The 14961-nt window shown below is 38.0% G+C and overlaps 1 long non-coding RNA gene across 2 annotated transcripts; it reads right to left on the bottom strand.

Annotated features, from left to right (window-relative positions):
• Positions 1-381: 381 nt before the first annotated feature.
• Positions 382-14584, bottom strand: LOC112611445. 2 transcript variants are annotated; one of them, XR_003116657.1, is made up of 3 exons: positions 14525-14584; positions 7431-7656; positions 382-1603 (listed from the first exon to the last, which is right to left on the bottom strand). It is a non-coding gene; the product is annotated as an uncharacterized LOC112611445 (long non-coding RNA). The 2 variants fall into 2 exon arrangements; XR_003116655.1 differs by lacking the exon at positions 14525-14584 and adding an exon at positions 13223-13283.
• Positions 14585-14961: the final 377 nt, after the last annotated feature.

The raw sequence follows: 14961 nt of genomic DNA on the forward strand, positions 1-14961 counted from the left end.
CAATCATTCTCCAAGCCCACATGTGATCCAATTTTTCCCGTACACCAAGGCAAGAACCCAGAATACAGAAAGCCCTCTGTTCTTGGGATAAGGTAGAGGGTCTAATCCAGCTGGTTAACACAAGCCGCCTATAGACAGCAAACTAAAAGAGTACCTTGTAACACACACCCACTGGGGCTTCAGCTGTAGACACTCACCTCTAGACACTGCTGTGGGGTCAGAGCCCCACAGCCTGCTGGTCTGTATGCTCCCCTAGAGGTTTGAGCAGTGGGGCACTGAAGAAGCGAGCCACGCCCCCATCATCAGTCCTGTGAAGGGGGCAAGGGAACCTTTCCTGTTTCAACAGCATGTATCACCCTATCAGACACTGTTACAAAATCATTTGTTCCAATGGTTTTATTAAAATGTTTAAATTTTTAATGATCCTTCCCCCTAGGCAAAATGCCCGACTTCCAGGAAAGAACTGTTCTGGGCAACTATTACTCCCTCATATTTGGCTGGTGCAAAAATAATCGCGGTTTTGGATCATGAATTTTAAATCATTATAACTAGGCTCAAACACATCTTTATTAATCAAAATAGGAAACATTACGATCAATACATTTTTACCAATGAAAAATAAGTTTGTTTATTCCTGTAGCATAAAAATCCGTGCTTCAGGATTCAATGAACTCTTGGAAAGCACTTTCTGCATTCTACTGGTTGTGGAAGTGTTTTCCTTACAAAAAGTTGTTGAGATGCTTAAAGAAGTGGTAGTCGGTTGGCGAGAGGTCAGGTGAATATGGTGGGTGAGGCAAAACTTCGTAGCCCAGTTTGTTCAACTTCTGAAGCTTTAGTTGTGTGATGTGCAGTCATGCATTGTTGTGGAGAATTGGGCCCTTTCTGTTGAGCAAAGATGACTGCAAGGGTTGAAGTTTTCGGTGCATCTCTTTGAACTGCTGAGCATACTTATCAGATGAAATGGTTTTGCTGGGATTCAGAAAGCAATAGTGGATCAGACCAGCAGCAGACCACCAAACAGTGAACATGACATTTTTTTGGTCCAAATTTGGCTTTGGGAAGTGCTTTGGAGCTTCTTGGTCTAGCCACTCAGCTGGTCATCACTGGTTGTCATATAGAATCCATGTTACATTGGAAGTCACAATCTGATTGAGAAATGATTTGTTGTTGTGTAGAATAAGAGAAGATGACACTTCAAAATGACAATTTTTTTTTTTTTTAAATTTTCACTCAGCTCATGAGGCATCCACTTATCCAGCTTTTTCACCTTCCCAATTTACTTCAAATGCTGAACGACTCTAGAATGGTCAATGCTGAGTTCCTTGGCAACTTCTCACACAGTTGTAAGAGGATCAGCTTCCATGGTTGCTCTCAGTTGGTCATTGTCAACTTCCGATAGCCAACTACTATGTTCCTCATCTTCAAGGCTCTCCTCTCCTTTGCAAAACTTCTTGAACCACCACTGCACTGTACGTTCGTTAGCAGTTCTTGGACCAAATGCGTTGTTGATTTTGAGAGTTGTCTCCACTACTTTGCGACCCATTTTGAACTCAAATAAGAAAATCACTCGAGTTTTCTTTCTGTCTAACATCGTTTCTATCATCTAAAATAAACGTAAAATAAACAGCAAATAATAAGTGATGAGCAAAAAAACATAAAATGAGAAATGCCCATTAAAATGATGTTTATCAAAACCATATTTATTTAAGAATGTATTCCAATATCAAACGCCAAATTCCAAGAATGCAAAAACCACAATTACTTTTGCACTCATATTTAGAACCATGCCTGGGGCACTATAAAAACTCAACAAAAATGTGTTGATTGGATGAATGAATGCCCTTGAACAATTATTTAATTTTTTTTTTTTTTTTGAGATGAAGCCTGGAGTGCACTCTTGTTGCCCGGGCTGGAGTGCAATGGTGCAGTCTCGGCTCACCGCAACCTCTGCCTCCTGCGTTTCTCCTGCCTCAGCCTCTTGAGTAGCTGGAATTACAGGCATGCACCCCCATATCTGGCTAATTTTTGTATTTTTAGTAGAGACAGGGTTTCTCCATGTTGATCAGGCTGGTTTCAAACTCCTGACCTCAGGTGATCCGCCTGCCTCGGCCTCCCAAAGTGCCAAGATTACAGGTGTGAGCCACCACGCCTGACCTATTTAATGTATTTCTAACTCACTTTCCTTATATTAATATGGCAGTGATGATGACGATATTAATAATAATCACAATAATACCACATAGTGCTATGATAAGGCTTACACATAGATTCATCTAACACAGTGCTTTTCACGTAAATGCTCAGTATTTTTTATTTATTTATTTATTTTTGAGACAGGATCTGGCTCTGTTGCACAGGCTGGAGCTCAGGGGTATGATCTTAGCTCACTGTACCCCCTCCCTCCTGGGCTCAAGCAATCATCTCACCTCAGCCTCCTAAGGAGCTGGGACTATAGGCACATGCCACTACAACTGGTTAACTTTTTAAATTTTTTGCAGAAACAAGGTTTCATCATGTTATCCAGGCTGGTCTCTAACTCCTGAACTCAAGTGATCTATCTACCTGCCTCAGCCTCTCAAAGTGCTTGGATTACAGGCATGAGCCACTGTGCCTGGCCTATACTTAACAAATTTAGACACTTTTTTTCTTGTTGTAGATTCTTGCATTGAGACCAACATAAAAAAAGAAATCTAAAAGAAGTCTTGTAGATTGATTTTAGGATGTCGATTATTTTCAAAACCAGTGAGAAACCCAGGGGTGTAATGAGCACATAGTTCTAGGCTTCAAGAAACAAATCATTTATTTGAAATTAGTCTAAAATGTAAAAGAAAAAATGGAAAAAGATAATGCATGAATTGCAGGATCCAGCACACATTAAAGAGGTTTTTGGGAAAAAATAGGTAGATAGATAGATAGATAGATAGATAGATAGATAGATAGATAGAGATATCTATCTATATAGACATATATCAGTGAGAACGGGACAAGCTAATAAGAGAAGGCTCCATGGGAGAGGAACAGATTTGTACTTGGGGATGAAAAATGGACCTGATCTATATAAATGAAGAGGAAAGGAGCAGACCATGGGAGAGGATAAAGGCAAAGAAGAATGCAGAGTTCAGTTGGAATGACTATGGTATGCCCATATGTTCAGAAGTTGGGGGATGTCAACAAAAACCAAAAAGGGTGGGCCTTTGGGAGAGGATACCATTGCATATGTGAAAAAACGTATCCCTCAGCAAATCTGGGGGACATTGAAAGTAAGGCAAAAGACTTTTATTTTGTTGTAACAAAAAAAACTATAGTTACTGAAATCATTTTGGGTTTAGTGTGTGTGTTGTGCACCCACACACACAATCAAGTGTCACAAAGTCACCGAGGAGTATTAGAATTAAGTAAAGAACCTGGAGTCAGGAAAACTAGGTAGCAGACTATTTTTATGTCCTCTATCACATTTGCTCTTTTCCATCTTTGTTACTCTCAGCATGATCATTCTATAACAGAGACATGATTATGCACTTTCTGCTTAAATTCTGCTTATCTCCCCTAGTTTTCAGGGAGTTAAATCCAAACTCCTTAGCAAGTCATTCAAGGTCAGTAGTAAGCTAGGTTCAACATTTTCCCTGCCTCATCTCCTAATAGCTCCTTCAAATCTAAATGAGTTTTATAAACTCTGTCCCCCACACAGACACACCGAAGTTCTGACTGTCCCTTTAAATAACATAAATAAGCTGCACGCGGTGGCTCACGCCTGTAATCCCAGCACTTTGGGAGGCCGAGGCGGGTGGATCACGAGGTCAGGAGATCGAGACCATCCTGGCTAACACGGTGAAATCCCATCTCTACTAAAAATACAAAAAAATTAGCCAGGCGAGGTGGCGGGTGCCTATAGTCCCAGATACTTGGGAGGCTGAGGCAGGAGAATCGCCTGAACCCGGGAGGCAGAGCTTTCAGTGAGCTGAGATCGCGCCACTGCACTCCAGCCTGAATGACAGAGTGCGACTCCGTCTTAAAAAACAAACAAACAAAAAATAATAAATATTTGCAGCCTGGAATAGCATTTCTCTTTCTGTTATGCCTCATATGACCTTCAACTCAACTTTCAGACACAGCTCAAATGCTGCCTCTCTTATGAAGCCTTTTCTAACATTGTCCCACCTCTGCGGTTCTCTGAGCTCTGACTTTTCTCTTCCCATAACAACTTATACATCTTGTACTGATAACATTAAACTTATTTTGATTTTGTGTTTATATTCCTATTTCTCAGATTAAATCATGAGGTTCTTGAAGGTCAAGTGACTTTGTATCTGTAGTGCTTAGCATGGTAATGGCATGTGGTAAGGAATTAATACACTAAAAAGCACTAGAAAAACTTACAGTTTGAGTTTTCCTTAACTTACATTAAAACGTAAGCTGCAACTTAAACTTACATTTTAAGCGAAAAAAATTGTGTTGCTACATAGAGCAGTAAGGTCATGATTAAAAATGAGACTGTTTTAGAATAGATGGCAAGTTTAGTGTTAACTTCTTAAATTGGATCTGTCAGAAGGTTATTTGAGAGAAAATATTCTCATATGCTTGGAAATACAAGGATGGCTCTTGAGCTAGAGAGTCACACATTGGGCCAGCATATTTTTAGAGATGACCCCTGAAAAACAGAGATGAGCAGTGGACTCTAGAAGAAAGGATATGAAAGGAAACAAACATCTGATTAGGACCTGGGCTTTGTGGCATGATAGGAACAGTGAAATTACTGGATCAGGAAGCAGTGACCAAGAGTAATTAGAGAGGTGGAAGAAGAATTGGGATGGTGTGATACAGAGGCCCTGGGCGAGAACACGTTCAACAAGATCGACACTATCAAATGCCCCCAAGAGATCAAGGGAAATGAAGCTGAGAAATAATCAGAACAAAATTGCTAATTTTAGAGCGAGATTTCAGCAATTTGATTGGTAGAGAAGATGTGGAATTCAGGTAACAAAGGAAGTTGCTGAGTCGGAATCGGTATTTTTGGCTTTTAGTCATGTTTACAACTTCAAAAATGAGAAAAAGAGCATTGCTAAATATGAGTATCCTATCTATAGGGTTTTTTTTTTATGATAGTACTGCATTTTAAAGATTGAGTTTTCAATTTCAAGTTCGGTTACAGATAAAATAAAACATCCGGAGTTTGGGAACTCCCAGAATGAGATTTTATTCCCTCATTGGTCATGTCTGAAGACTCCAGAGCTTAGAATTCCCTTCATAAACCTTACTTTTCTTATGGGTAGTTCTACCCATGGACACATTTTCCTAAGTATAATCTCTAAAAGAGTTAGAATTTGTGAGTGAGTTATGCAGAAGCGTTGATAGCAGCATTTCCCAAGATATGTTCATTGAAGCACTAGTACATAGTCTGTTAATAGCTGTTATATGAAAAAAAAAAATTACCCTAGTCAAACATAGTTTTGAAATGCAAGTTAAAACAAACCCAGACACTTTCTTACTGCAGAACTCCTCCGAATCTCTTATTAGTGTGCAACTGTGAATATGAAAGAAATATTTAGCAGTTGCTTTCAAAACGCTTTTCACCAAGATATCATTTTTGTCATGAAACTCACCTTTGGACTTGTTGAGTGGGGTGCATTTTATTTAATATTTTCCAGCTCCTTTTATCTCAAAGTAAATGTTCCATGATATTTGTATGTTATATAATGAGCACGAAAAAAATCACTTAATAATAATAATGATGTATACATACAAGAATTGCAAGTCTTTTTTTTCTCTCCTCCCTTCCTTCCTCCCTTCCTTCCTTCCTTCCTTCCTTCCTTCCTTCCTTCCTTCCTTCCTTCTTCCTCCCCTCCCTCCCTGCCTTCTTTCCCTCCTTCCTTCCTTCCTTCCTTCTTCCACAAGAAAGAATTTGAGGCAGGTCCAGAGTAGAGTGAAAGCAAATTTATTAGAGAAGTAAAGAAACAAAAAAATGGCTGCTTCATAGGCAGAGCAGCAGTATGGGCTGATTGACTGAGTATACTTAGAGTTATTTCTTGATTATATGCTAAACAAGGGTTGGATTATTCACGAATTTTCTGGGAAAGAGACAGGCAATCTCCAAAACTGAGGGTTCCTCTTGCTTTTAGACCATACAGGATAACTTCCGGATGTTGGCGTGTAGACTGTCATAGTCTGGTGGGAGTGTCTTTTTGCATGCTAATGCATTATTAGCATAAAATGAGCAGTGATGATGACCAGAGGTCACTTTCGAGGCCATCTTGGTTTTGGGTTTTGGTGGAATTTGGCCAGCTTCTTTACCACATCCTGTTTTATCAACAGGGTCTTTGTAACCTGTATCTTGTGCTGACTTCCTATGTCATCCTTTGATTAAGTGTGCCTGACCTCCTGGGAATGCAGCTCAGTAGGTCTCAGCCTTATTTTACCCAGCCCCTATTCAAGAGGAAGTCACTCTGGTTTGGACACCTATCTCCCTCCCTCCCTTCCTTCCTTCCTTCCTTCCTTCCTTCCTTCCTTCCTTCCTTCCTTCCTTCGTTCTTTCCCTTTCCTTCCTTCCTTTCATATTCTCTCTAATTAGGAGACTGTCTCAATGAACTTTTTAATTTTCATTTAAAATAAAGAACTTGTACTAACGAATTAGATTTCTACTATAACTATACGCTGAAAAAATTATAAAGTAACTCTCAGGAAACATCATTAACAAAATCTGTGGGACTGGGATATCTAAATTTCCTCTTTTCCAGTTTGTTAGCTCTAGCATTTTGGGGCTCTAAATTTCTTTGAAAACATGTGAGGGTTTGAAGTACTGGCATGCATAAAATTCTTTAGTAAAACAGAAATATTGAATATGCTTTTAACTTTAACACTAAGCATTTCTATGATTGCCTCACACTTTTTTTTATTGGTATTGACTGCAGTGGATTCATGAGGAGGACATATGTTCTTAGCAAAGACATATAGGACGATTCTGCGTTACATCACCACCACCCACCTTCATTTAAGCTCTGGAAAAAGACAAGCTCTTCCAAATGTTTCCAATTTTTATTCTGCTTTACTCTCACACAGATACTTCTCCGGAATGTTCTTATCTCATCCACCATGATTTCTTTGTCCCCCAGCTTTGTTCCTCTGCCCTTCACGAAGTTATGCGATCAGCACATCTCACTGCAGCCTCTGGATACATGTTCCCTGCATTGTGTCCCACACCCCTTCTCTTGTTTTTGTGGCAGTTTCCCCAGTGCCCAGAAGCTGTCACCTTGTTTCATATCAGAGTCACTTATGCTTTCCCTATTTCTGATTTACAGCTTTTACCTACCTTGCAGTGCTTTTCTGGAACATGTTTGGCCCCCCCAGGTTTGTTAAAGCCACAAAGAAATACCAACGTTATCTATCTGAATGATTCTGATTGTTTTCTAAAAAGCCATTTGCTTTGTGAAACCTACATTTTCAAATTCCAAGGTAAATTGGTGCCTTGGAATCCTGCATTGCCGTGGTCTGAAATGCTTCTTGATATGCAAGTGCAGCAGGAAAATGTGCGCACAGAAATGCCTGGGTAGAATTATGACCAGCGGCTGTGTGCTGTGAGGGAACTTCAACCATAGTTCAGGTGACAAGAAGCCCTAACATGAGATAAGCCCCTCTGCTCTTCCCTTGCTCCTACTGTCTTCCCTAGAAACAAAAATAAAGGACAACTCCTTCCATAAATAGACAACTACTTCAGATGGAGTTAGTCAGATGAAAGTCACAAGATGACTCAAAATGCCTATTTCACAGGCATAAAATACTCTTAGTGATTGAGATACAAAAGAGTCAACTTTAAGTGTTTCATTAAAATCACTGCAAATACTATGCATAACAATTTACCAAGAACTCATGAAGCTGCTTGTTTAATAAATGAAGCTCATCTATAGTAAATGGCTTGGTACAACCAAAGTGGCTCTAATCAAATTGGGGACAGATGAGTTCTGTACATGCAGCTTATTTCATTAATTTACTGCTGTTTAGGGTTCATAGGCAATGGCCAATTGATATTATTTGTGACAACACTAAATAAAATAAGTAAAGGAAAATAAGTTGCATGATGTATTGCAGAGATAAATCACACCCCGGCAAGTGGGGAGCTGAAACCCTCCAGCAGAAGCACTTAGCACACTTCATTTGATTCCCATTCGTCAGCCTCAGTGCCGGTGGCTCAAAAAGAATGCAAAGGTAAATGAACACCAAAATATGATTTACAGTACTGGAAAACAGTCCTACCCAAATAAATCAAGGTTCCACTTCATTTCAGGCATTGGTTTATTCATAATACAGGGCTTTTACAATCAAGTCCTGCCAATTGTAAACACACCACAACAAAACACACACCTGCACGAAGAGATAGGCATGATACTGTGTGTGCATAGAGGACTAAAGATGTTTAAAAATAACTGCAGCTATTCGGCAGATTGAAAAAGGAAATGGGCAGCACATTTTAAAAGACCTCGTTGGTTTGAGCAGTAATGTTGTTGCAGTCTGCTTACATGATTAGGACAGGAGAAGCCACATCCACTTTTAGAATTTATAGATTTAAAAATGTTCAACCAGACTGCTTCTATACATAGCTTTGTTAAAACTCCTGGGAAGACTATCGTAAAGTTCTGTTCTTATTCAAGATTTTAAGAATTGTTCTGGGTTAGAGATAAAAGAAGAGAGAGAGGAATAAGTGAATAGGAGAATCTATTAAATGAGGTGTCTTCTAAAATAACTTAGTTTCGTTTTCATTCTAGGCTCCATAGACTGTAACTGCCACCTTGCTACTGGGGAGCTTTTCATCTGATGTAAACCAAAGATAACAAAGGAGGAAACTGAAGGGTTTCTGTCATAAACATCTCTCTTCAGCTAAATATAGGTGATTGCATATTGCAAACATATTCTATGTTGATTTCTTTTTATTAACAATAAACCTAAAAAAAAAAAGAAATACTCAGTTGAAAGCAAAAAAACAAAAGGAAAACCTTAAAATTACAGTATTTTAGAACTGGAGAGAACTTCCTTACAGATCATTTAGAAGTCTAATTACCAAATTCTGCAAAAATAATCTTAGGATTTAAAAAAGATGAGTAAGCCAAGGTCACAACATTGGTTAACGACAGAGCCAAGCTCCAGCTCTAGGACTTCAAAATCTTTAAAAAGTTTGTGCACAAATATGTTGAAATCTTTATATCCTACAGTTCTTTGTGATATGCAAAATACACAGATAAATGTTTTATGTTCTTACATACCCTGTGTATGTGCACGAGTGTGTGCACACGTGTGTATATCATGGATTTTTTACACATATATGTATGTCATGGATTTTTTTTTAATTTTAGGTTTTCTGATTTTCTTATAGACTTACAGCAATATTTTATTTGGTTTCATTATATTCAAGCAATTTTTCCAAGAAGCATTTAGTGTGGTTTCCAACATGAAAGTGTCCTCCCTGAGGTTATTGTTGCACTTAAATGGCTTTTCTTTTCCTGCCTTCTTATTTGTGTCCTAAGAAAGACATACTGGACTGACTGGTTGTCTACTTAGTGCCGTGTCTCCAAAGGTTGCACATACACTGTGTTTCCTCTTACAAGCCTACAAAGCAACTGCCTAGAGAAGCATTGAAAACCAAGTGCAAAGTCTTTTTTATTAAAATATCTTTCCTGGGAGATAATGTAGCACTTTTAGTATTTGTATTGCAGATACTGCTTATATTATTGGAAGTTAATATTTTATCCCTAGTTGCAGAGGTATTACAAATTACCAAACCTATACAACCATGCTGCCTGAAGTTAAGATTATACATTGCTGAGGTTTAACTAGGTGTTTGCCTAACAGCATCATTCTCCATAGAAAACAAGTTTTCAGAAGGAAAGCAGAAACAGTTGGGTTTTCATTCTATTACCATTGAAATTGTACTTCTTTTTGTTAATGATTGAATAAATCAGAATTTCAGTGGTGTATTCTCAGCATTTTCTTCTATTTATTCCATCTGTTAGGGGAAAGCACCAGCATCTTGAGAAATAACCCACTTTATAGTCAAAAAGTATAGTCTGCAAATTTAAGCTGTTTATTGTGGGATAAAAATAACCGTAAAACAAACAAGCTCTCCTTGAATATTTGTGCCCCTGGTTGGAGAGCTCTTCCATTCCCTTGAAGGCTTTTGGCTATAAAACACCCTGAAAAACAATTTCTCACAATCCTAGCTCGTCTGTAGGAAGCTGTTTCTCTCATTCTGATTAACTTGACTGCAGGTTTGCTTGGGGATTAAATAAACTAGCTAACTTCCAAAACCCTTTTGAAGGAGGGAAGGTCTCTTCTACCTTTTGTCTATTTCAGTGTCAGCCCTTGACACCCAGGCAGGAAGATGGGGATGGGGTTGGGGAGCGGTTTAACTTGGTGGGAATTGAACACAGAAATAAAACCCAAAAGAACATGGAGACTTTCTGGAGCACTGCTGGGAAATAGGATTGCAGCCTACCCCTCCTGGTTCGTGTTTTCTCTACCTGTTACAAGTCATTTATTTTTATCACACCTTTAATGAAAGTGACCAATAGAAAGGGCTTTTATCTGGGCTGTGGTGAACTAAGACAATAAAAAGGAACTTAGAATTATAGTGGTTTAGTTAACCATCAAGGAAATAAGAGAAGTTAAGTTTTCATAAGTAAAGTTATTTCTCAAATGAATGTTCTAAACAAAATAGTAGCATGTATGAGAGGAAGAAAATCTAATTGATCATTGTCTCTAACTATAATTGATTCACCAAATATGCATTCAATCTTGAGCCGTGTGTAAGTTTCACTTCTTTGTCTTTTCAGAGGTCAAATGCTACCATTACTATAAATATCTACACATCAAGGTTTACAGGTTAGTAACTTAATATATTCTATTGACCTAGGTTAAATATTCTCCCCAAATTTACTATGTTTAAACATATCAGTATTTTGAATGACAGAGGGGCTGGCATAACAATTTTGTTTTCTTTCTTCTATTTATCTGATACTAAAGCTTCATGGGGATTGCTAAGTTTTTCTTCCAAACATGCTTGTAGGTTATTTCCTTGTTTGGCAAGGGAATGAAATTTACCATCACTTGGGAAAATTCTGAAGTCAAGCTGTGAAACTGAACAAAATTTTCATCAGCAAAAATTGAGTTTGAAAAACATGTGTTTCCCCTTTGGTAACAGGAGGATGCAAGGTAGATAGGAAGCCGAATCGGAGAGTTTAAGCCTTCATTATTCTTTCCTGTGTAACCATTCAGCAGCAAGGAAGAGAAAGAAAAGAATGCCAGCTGCAATGCCCAAAGCAAAATCTTTATGAGACTGAGTGATGGAACTCGGAGAAGCAAACCAGGTGTCCACTCCTTGATCTTAACACACAACATTTGTATACACAGAAGAAAAAGAAAGACAAGCCAAGAAGGACAGATCCCTGGGGAACATGGAGAAAGAAAGTACAGTGAGGAATCTTAAGAGGCTGTGGGTCCTTGTAGTGTGTTCACACAGGCATGCTGAACAATAAGTCCAAGATTATATTTTCATAAAGGAAATAGTATAATTGGCTATTTCCTAAAGTCACCTAAGCCCAGCCCAAATGATAAGTTTTCAGGGATAACAATAGCTTAAGTTTTTATAGCACTTTATATTATCTTGTTTGATCTTATCTGATCTGCACAACAAGTCTGTAAGATAGGTTACAATTATTCAAGAAGAACTTAATACTAGAGAGGTTAAATCACTTTCCCATAAGCCAGAATCAGGCAGGCAGTCTGTTGCTATAATTTCTTGTATGAAATTTTACTGAATCAAGCAGATTTACATTAAAAAGTAAAAGTCACAGCCCCATTATTCTCAGAATAAATATGAAAGAGTTATCTACCTTGCAATGAAGGAAACATCTTTTATAAGAATCGATATTATGAACTTAAAGTAAGAAATAGAATATCAGAGTGAGTGCTGTTTCTGGTGACGCACCCTTAGGGTCAGTTTAGTCCATCCTAGTTACATAAATATAATGTAACTTTCATGTTCCATTGCTCAAATGTATCATTCATGACTATCTTTTTACTCCTGGTTACTGACATTAGACTGTAGACCTTACTCTTACATGAGAGAGAAAATCAACAATATCACCATCATTACCATAAAAAACATTTAGTGAGGCCTCAATCTGTGCACCTGTTGTTGTTTTGCAAAGTGAGTTATTAGACGTGGTTCTTGTCCACTGGGATCTTAAAGACAAAGGAAAGGACATACAGACAACTGAACAAGCAATGAGACTTGTACACAGGCACATATGTGCCAGCTCCTATTTGCATATGGAAATGACAACTTTGTAGATTCAAGTTAATGATGTTTTGCTTTTGTCAATCCATTATGAATTGTCAGCTATTAAAATCTGGCCCCAAGTGATATCTCAGCACAGTGACGTGCCTTATCCTGCTGTTCTGTTGTGTAGGTTAAGATCTCAATGTTCCTATCAAGCTTCAGGGAATTCTTAGTTTGTAAAGACTTTGCATTCAGGGTCACTGGTGTTTCAAGAAACAGCTTAGCCAAACATCAATTGTTTTTTCTTAAATTTTTAAAAAGTTAGTTTAACAATTAGAAAGCCAAATCATCTGCTGACTTCTTCTCAGAAAATAGAATTTAGAAGAACTTTATGAATTGAAAATGAAGCTTAAAACACTCTATTTTGAACTCTGATAAACTTGAGACAAAATACAGCTTTCCTTTTTTCGGTTCTCAGCACTATGAGAAGTCTTATTTCTATCTTAGGAATCCTCAAATCATTAAAAATATGTTATGCTTCATGGCATCATTTGATGCATAAATATGGATGGGAGTAAGAAAATAGAAAGATCGCCAATCTTCACCTCCAAAAACTTGTTTTTGATATGGTACCTATGCACAACAATGGACTAGATGCCATACATAATCACATTTAATATTCACAATCGTTGTGGGGAATAGAAACTATTTTACCATACCACACCCTCCCTTTTACCAATGAGAAAATGCTAAATGAGTTGATCGAGGCCGCACAAAGAGTAATAATTACCAACAAAGTTCAAACCACAATTTTTCTGACTCCAAAGCTCATATATTTAATCTGTACCTATCTACTTTATATAATAATTCTAAAAGGATGCATGTCTTTAACTTCTTTCTTTCAGAGAGGGTATGACTTTTTGGTATCTGAATATTGAGTACCCTAAGGGAAGAGAGTACCATAAGCCTTTCGTGTCTTCTCAGCCTCATCTCTTCCACCAGTCGGCTGCACCATATAGTCCAGCATAGGTTCTGGCCGAGCTCACACAGGTGAACCTGACAGTGTCTTTCTTAGGCTCCACAAGGCCTCCCTGATGCTGCTGCAAGGCATGTCTGTGCCAGTCACACAACTTGGTTGTGTGGGGAAGTTCACGTCCATTAGGTCACGCTTGACAATTGGAGAGCCAGCGCCCACAGCAAAAAAAAAAAAAAAAAAATCTCCCTTTTATCTTCCAGGTGAACAATTCTGAAATACATTTCATAAGCCTCCTTAGAAAGTCTGGCAGGATGGAACACCATTTGCCTATATGGTGGCTGATGCATTCATTTTTGGTTTGGCTTTCCCTCCTGCATTTCATTCTCTCTGTCATTCCTGTACCTTGGGTTCCTGTCCCTAATAAATGGTCCTCATGCAAGCTCTTTTTCTAGGTTATGCATTCAGAGTATTTCAAGCTAAGACACAGGTAATTTGCTTTATTAATTATTATATGCCCATCTTCTAGTAATATATCTGATAGAGTATATATATAATCAATGATGATAAAACTGAAATTTTTTCTTGTATTTTTACATCACCTAAAATGTGCTTGGGTTAAAGGGAGTTAAGAAATTTTTATTTTTTTTCACAGTTGAGAATCTGTAATGATGCTTAGTTGTTGCCATGGATGTGTTGCCTTGGAAGCTGAGGAATTGGACGGGGTTGAATCCATTCTGGTCATTTCTAGGGGTGTTAAATGGGCACACACATCCAGAAAAAGTAACTTCCATTTCCCTTGATGCTAAGATCAATGTAATCAGTGCTATTATTTTCTAATTGTAAAAGCCATATTCCTATTACTGAAATTTGTAATACAATTTTTATCACTCATTCCTTTTTCCCCCTAGTACAACGTGAATACTGTAATAAATTCCTTGCTTTTTCAAATATGGATAATTGTTTTTAAGCAACAGGATAGCTCATACTCTAAATTGAAATAAGCCCATCTTATTGATTCGTATCCAATTTGTCATCAGATAGATATCAGCCTTTAAAAATAGAATCATAACTAGGATTAATTCAAACAATTTCAGAAGATCTTGTAAGGGAAGCCAAACAGTGAAAAACTGTTGAAATTGAACCCCTTCTCTCTGTTATTTTCTGATCAACGTTTTCAACGCCTGTGGGCTTTCTAGCAATAAAGTGTTCTGGTGTCAAGGATTACAACTGGGCTCCCTTCAAGAGCAATAAATTCACTTAAAAATATGTAAATGTGTTTCACTTACCACTGACCTGGAGATAAAAAGTTCTATATCAAATTACTCACAGCCTGAGATACCCATTCTCCTATTCTGATTCTAATTAAAAAGGGCTCAGAAACAAGCTATGTAAGAATGTTCATTTATAGTACAGTAAAAATGTAGGGAAGATTTACTAAGTGTTACTCGCTACACAAAGCTGCAACTACAGCAAACCAGGAGGAAAGGAGACTTCAATGTTTCTTCCAAATAGAACATGCTTTTCCAATTAAAAAAAAAAATTCACCACCATAATCCAAGAACCTGTCACTTTCTGCCGATCTTTTTTGAAAGCTTCCTAATTGGATTCCCTGAGTCTTGGAGTTTCCTTCATGGGTTTTCACACCGCTGGAGTAACCATTCTGAACATTGTGATGCACATGATATTCCTATGCCCTCAAATTGGCAAGGATCCACCATTGCCC

This window comes from Theropithecus gelada, chromosome 1, assembly GCF_003255815.1.
Source record: "Theropithecus gelada isolate Dixy chromosome 1, Tgel_1.0, whole genome shotgun sequence".
NCBI classification, from domain to species: Eukaryota; Metazoa; Chordata; class Mammalia; order Primates; family Cercopithecidae; genus Theropithecus; species Theropithecus gelada.